The following is a 6,000-nucleotide window of genomic DNA, read 5'->3' as shown; positions in this document are numbered from 1 at the left end:
ATATATTTTGTGTTATACCTGATTCTCCTCGTTAATCTTTTTGTCCGCGTTTCATGAAAAACGAGTATCGAATACTCTTATTTTTAAGCAGTGGTATGGTATAATTTATAAGTATAGTTTTGAAAGCTATCGCAGTATTACAACACCGTCAATCTAAATATACTATATTATATCGATTCAACTGCTCGTTTCGTTTATAAATAAACAAATAAAATAACGATAACGTAAAATAAGTATATGATTTTGACAGTATTAATTTATAAGATCTGGTATTTTGACCTTATAAACCAAACTTTCTAAGACATTCAGGGCTGATTTTTCAATCCTTGGTTAAAACTTATTCGTCGAATAATGTATAAAACTACCATTTTAAAAACGTATTCTAATTGCCCGTATTTGACTTTAATATTATCGTGTATTGGGCTTTATTGGGCGGATAAGTTTTATCCAAGCATTGAAAAATCGGCCCTTATTAGTATTTTCACATACTAATATGGATGGATATAATACCATTTATCCTTTTGAACATTGTACTTGTTAACACATATTGTTTGGATTGGCCATGCGTTCTTGTTATCAGAATTTATGAAATAATAACATAAACTGAAAAATGAACTTGATTAAGCCACGCATAAATTCATTTTTTCTCCATTTTTCTCTCACGTCCCAATTTGACTATCTGGTAAATGGATTAAGCCAATTTGTTCAAAGAAATTAGGCCGCCTCTTTCCTTCTTATACGTAATTCTTTTTATTCAAAACTTTCCTCTCGGTGTAATGTTTACTGTGGCCTTTCATGTTTATTCATAGCTACTTTGTCAGTATTAATCGAATTGGTTTTTTGCATTTCAATGAATTTATTTAGCGGTCGAATAGCTTAATCTGTATTCTATAATCATCTTTTTGTCTAAATGTACAACTAGTGTGCTATTAACAGTTAATACCCGTTACTCTACGTGTCTCTACTTTCATGAAAAGGCTGCTTAACCGATAAGGATATTTTTAGGTAATCGCCTGGGGTAGCAAACATTTTTTTTTATTATCACTGTTTTTTATGTGTATAAAATTAGGGCATCAGCAGTAGTCGTCAATAGGTAATTCATAAATTGTTAAAAGCATTAGGAGACAACTACTTATACTAATTAAACGATATTCTAAAATTTGACTACTTTACTTATTTATTTTTATATGACTCCTTTCTGTTGTAGATACTTTACTTTGTAGACACTGAAACGTAATCTTAAGAATTAAAAGATGATGACTATGATATTACCCTTTTAATTTAATTCACTGAAATTTATCGGAGTCTGCCTCAAAGGATTGTAGTTTCATTGCTAAAATTTCGTACGGGGAAATCAATCAGCCTATAGTGCCCTGTCTGTTCGTGACTTTCTACTACACACTGGAAAAGATGACCAAAATATGTAGGTTTTTTTTTACAGTACAATAGGGGAGCGCTTGGCCACGATCTCGCCTGATGGTAAGCGGAGATGTGGCCTAAGATGGAGCGCGCTGCCCTAGAATGTACCTGTTCACTCTCCTCTTGAAGACCTCCATATTGTACCTACTCATCGGGGAACACAGACTCAGGAAGCATGTTCCAGTCCCTAGCGGTTCGAATAAAGAATGACGATCCGAACCGCTTTGTCCGGGTACATGGAACGTCAACCATGTGGCGATGTAGGTAAAACCAAAAGTAAAAAAAAACAATAATCTTATAGAAATTGTAGTATGTGCAACGGTCCATCGTGCGAATTATTGAAAGGAAAGCAATAATTTCTTATACAGCAGTTTCAATGTCAGTAAAAATCGATCAGAATCCTCTTTGTCACTGATACCCTTCCTGTGGATATACGAGCTTTTTATCACAGTTCAATGGTTTCTTTTAGAACAAACTTATCGCAAATAACTTGAGGTTGCTAATTCCAGTCACGAGCAGTGAGTGTATGGAAGAAAAATAGTTTTACGGTTCGTATCACGAGAACGATTCAATCGACATCAATATTTCTCAAAGTTAGATATAATGTGAGTTATGAAATTATGTAATTTGTGTTCTGTTCTGTTAAATATCTGACCAATAGCTTTTGGCACGATGGCTTGATATGGAAGAACTGTATGTAAAGAAAAAGCTTTATATATCCATGGTTTTAGAAACAGTAGAACCCAAGTATTTAGTTATTTAGTTTAGTATTTTATTCTTAAAAAAAGTTGTGCGAAAAAAGTTATGTTAAAGCGTTGGTACTTAGTACCTATTTATTTTAGAGCACATAATACTGATAGCGTTTATAACTACATGATTAATTAAAATAAATATAAAAATGGACATTATTTTGATTTCTTATTTCATTGCCTGTAACCATCCTGCTGTAAGAATCCTGTAACTCATAAATAGGCATAAATATCAAAAAATAATCTCCTAGATAAAAGCTAACTATCGTTTTGTTCTACAATGCATGAGTGATGGGTGCGGTCAAACTGAAAATAAATCCTCTGGGCTTCAATTTAATCGTAATCATGTAGATTGTAGAACATGGAACATCTCTAAACAATACACACAGGCTTCATTGTACTACTAACCTTAATATATATAAATCTCGTGTCACAATGTTTGTCCTCAATGGACTCCTAAACCACTTAACCGATTATAATAAAATTCGCACACCATGTGCAGTTCGATCCAACTTGAGAGATAGGATAGGTTTTATCCCGGAAATCCCACGGGAAAGGGAACTATGCGGGGTTTTCTCTGAAAACGCGGGCGAAGCCGCGGGCGGAAAGCTAGTTTCTCTATATAATGTTACACTTACCGCTCAAGTATGAAGTATCTCATACCTCAACGTGGCATGTAATAGCTTTCAACCTACTAGTAACATTGTTATATCTTTATAGTTTACCGATTATGATAGACGGGCGAGTAATGAGACGAGTAAGATGTCTCGAGCACAATGAAGCTTATTTGCGTACCTACCAACAAAAGACTGTCACGTGTTGGCCCCAGGCACCCACAATTACCTCACGATTGTGAAGATGAAATTGCTTTCTGAAATTTTCGCAAAGAATTTATAGACAAAGAACTTTTTGCCTATCAAAAGCAATAAGTTTATGGCCGTCGTCAAACTTTAGTTCGGTATATTGCGGCTTTTTTAAGTGAAATACGATGTATAATGTAAGAACGTTCATAAAAGTAATCCTCTTAAATGTTCTTAGATATTTTACTCCATAATTTAAACTATTTTAATAATAATATTCGTTCAACGTTTATGATTAAGTATGTATTATTTAAAATCCGGCGTCTCTGAATTTAATTGAAAGTTAGTCGGAGCTAAAAGATGACCTTAATAACCTAAGAAGTTTGAAAGTTTGACTGTTAATGTCGGCACTACGACTCTCGAATCTCAACTGTACAAATTTAACACCTTACTTTTCTCAGCACTTATTAAATAAGGATTTTTAGTAAATAAATAGACTATAATAATATTTACAACAGTATATTATAAATATTATTACAATTGAATTTCGGAATACTGTGAACGGTTTTCCAAATCTTGATTCCTTTGATTGGATATTAACTACGTTATTGTATCTATGACGGGAAAGTTTTTATGGTCGGAAATAAAATCCTGAAACACTCACAGTATGTACCGATGTTGTTTTTTGAAATAATTATATACCTACTTGGTCTACCAGTACTTGGTTCTAATTCCGACAAAAATAGAATTGTTCTTTTTTGCAATTGTTAAAAGTTAAACGATAGCTATAGCTCTAAAGGCTCTAACTGTTATAATAAATTATATAAAAACAAGCAATAGATTAAAGTCTACAAAAAGGTCGAAGTACAACCTACTACCTACCTACCTACCTATCGAGGGGCGAAAAGGTAATTCACATAACTAAGTATAAACAACACTACAATTCTATCGCCTGGAGTTCATAGTTTATAATAACATAGTATTATGAGCAATTAGGAAAGTGATCTAAATGCCCCTTATGTGCATATTACATCCCTTATAAATGCATATATAATGAACCGGTCTGAAGGGTTGGCTAATGTTACAAAGGGTAGTGGTTTGCGGTCGGGAGACATGCGGGCTATCCTTGCCTTGTTTTAATTTAAACTATCGCATAATGAGGATCTTTAATGTTTTATTTGCAGTACACGACATATTATTCCCAGTATTGCTAGGTACTAAATAAAAAGTCGAGTGATAATTTAAAGCTGTGTACCTACATACTCATCATGCACATTTATTAGGTTCGAGGATAAACAATTATGTAATTTTATTAGGAGGTATTTATTATTGAATTAGCGATACGCAATAATGTATAAAATATAATGTAAAATTAAGTAAGTTATACGTATTTTAATTGTTGCACGCCTCATAAGCGAAGCGTTGAGGTGGGTACTACTGTCACTTCGCGCAAAACATCTGATTTTTCAAACTTAAAATGTCTTTATGTATCATACATTGCACTTGTAAGATAATACATACACACACATATTAAGAAAAAACACTATTTTTAACGTTCATGATATTTTTGATGTCATTTTTGTTATTTAAACTAGTTAAAAAACAGTTTAAAAAAGTTCTGTCTTGGACGTCCGTGTGTCTGTATGTGCGGATCCTTTTTCTTGTTAACACGATAGCGACCGAAATACTTTACTAATCGAGTCTTTTTTTTTCTCTTACGCTTGAGTATGCTCAGGAATAGAACCCTTTCATTTTTCAGGGTATGATTCGATGTGGTTTAATTGTTATTAAATAAACCAAAATAATAATTAATAAATATTTATTAAAAAAAAATTATGAGGCGTGCACTTTTGGATTTTCCAAATTATTTTTGAATTAATGATATTGTCCTTCACAATAATACACGTCATTTTGTCATAGGTAGATACTTACCATATTTTTTATCCTTAAAAATCTCTGTTGAAATTTTCAGGTGTCTAAATTCGATTCGCCCATATACATACGAAGCTGCTAAAACCCAAAGGGCCCGGCTGCTACAATATATAGGCTTACATTTTAATTAAAAGCAAAACAGCAACACTGGTTTTAATCGAATTGGAAGTGACAAAAAATGATATACTTAATAGATTAGGATAATAAAATAAACCTAATTTTAATGAGTACATAGCAAACAAGGCAAGCTAAAAGGCTAAAACGGAAAACCAATTTATTTTTGTCATAACTGCCATCTAGGAGGACATATTAAAACTACTTAACTTATAAAAGCACTAAAAAGGTTCATCCATATTTCCATAGATGTCGCTTTTGCGAATATGACAATTTTTTTACATAATTTCTAATGCTTTTTCTATGGTTAATAGATTACCAGATCTTTTTATTAATTATTATATTACAAACATCGTTTATTTTCATTTTTTTTATTTCTAAGTAACGCCATCTTTTATCCTTTATTTGAAACCATATAAGTTACACAAGAGCGCTCTAATATCTAAGATAACCGATAGGTGGCGTGCATTTAGACTTTAGAGTACGCCACTAAAGAAGACCCGTAGAGGCGGCGCTGTCAGCACTCAAAATAATGTTGCTAGTATTATGTAATTCAATTAATGTCCTCAAAGTTTGGGAAATTCATGTTAGTGGCAAAAAAAGGTTATAAATAATTCCGCTTCATTGTTTGTGATCAGTATGGATATTTATTTGTTTATTCTACGCAGGAGTTTCGAAGAGATAGAGAATTAGAGGTTTGTATGATAATATGAGGAGTCTAAAATAAAGGTTTCCTATCAGTTGTTTTACTCTTTTAGTCGCGTTTGATATAGGTGTGTGGAGTGTGAATTGTCTACACACTATGCAATCGTTCGCGTTATCATTTAAAACCCATATTTTTACATAGGGTTGAAATCATAGCGGGAGGTTGGCAACTTGTGACCTTTTTCAACAATTATAACAATAAGGCCGACGCCGAACTGTCTATTTACTTCGAAGCTTCGCTGTTGGACTTGTAAGTGACGGGGACTTATTTTAGAATTAAT

Source organism: Colias philodice, chromosome 10 (genome assembly GCF_061535455.1).
Source record: "Colias philodice isolate Cphi_HAF_F1 chromosome 10, ilColPhil1 Martin Lab GWU primary, whole genome shotgun sequence".
NCBI classification, from domain to species: Eukaryota; Metazoa; Arthropoda; class Insecta; order Lepidoptera; family Pieridae; genus Colias; species Colias philodice.
The sequence above is the reverse complement of the archived record's forward strand: the minus strand, read 5'-3'. Positions refer to the sequence as shown.